Genomic DNA, 926 nt, shown 5'->3' on the forward strand with positions numbered 1-926 from the left:
TACAGCCAGTGATAACAACAACCGTTTCCATGGTACTATTCTAACTATATTTACACATCTTATAGCATTGTTTAAATAAGAAAGCTCTTCTTCGATGATTGCAGGATGGACATTTGGATTATCGTAAACAACATAAAACCACACACAACTAAACATGAATGATATTCCACCAAATACATAAAATATAGAACCCCATCCATTATCAAATCCATATACACAGAGGTAACCTGCTGCTGAAAGACCTACAATATTACCTAGAATTTGACCTGCAAATGAAAACCCTATCAATATACCTATCTCTTGGATTGTAGTGAGTTGCTCCATTCAAACTCTCCTTCAAACGTTTGGTTCGTTGAATGATTCTCTAAACCTGAACAATGTTGATCGTTTGTAGTATTGTTAACTTCCTCAGTTGTACGATTGGGTGTTTTCAACATGCATACAAAAGCCATACTTAGATCAACTCTTAAAGTTTGAAGCAGAAGAAAAGCCATACCACAAGCATAGCATAATCTCCATCGACACGAATAATAACGCTTCAGTTCGTTGGTAAATTTCGACATTTTTGCGTTTCTTTTTACTGTTTCTTCATAAAGTTTTGCTTGATGTTTGGAGTCCGAAGGTATATTAGTCCATGTGCATTGTAAGTCCAAAATGTTTAAAGGAAAATTAGAGGCCGACAGTGGTCTCCGTTTAACAATTTATTTCTTTTATTTGGCAAAGGTGTGGAACAGCAATTTCTTATCGATATATCCGAATGTCATTAATCAATCACTACAAAAGCAAGAATTGATCATCTTTAGAAGTGATCGCTTTTTTTGTTAGTTATTACTTTCTTGCTTTCCTTGGAAATAGGAATCAATAACTGTGAATTTGCAGAATGGTGACAAATTACAAAGAACACAGATTCTGGAATTTTGTTATAT

The 926-nt window shown here is 34.2% G+C and overlaps 1 protein-coding gene across 1 annotated transcript in view; it reads right to left on the reverse strand.

The window, feature by feature from the left end:
* The window catches only part of LOC106877528 (sialin), a 10196-nt gene that overhangs the window by 1626 nt on the left and 7644 nt on the right, over positions 1-926 (reverse strand). The gene's annotated exons all lie outside the window — the stretch shown is intronic.

Source organism: Octopus bimaculoides, chromosome 24 (assembly GCF_001194135.2).
Source record: "Octopus bimaculoides isolate UCB-OBI-ISO-001 chromosome 24, ASM119413v2, whole genome shotgun sequence".
Classification (NCBI taxonomy): domain Eukaryota; kingdom Metazoa; phylum Mollusca; class Cephalopoda; order Octopoda; family Octopodidae; genus Octopus; species Octopus bimaculoides.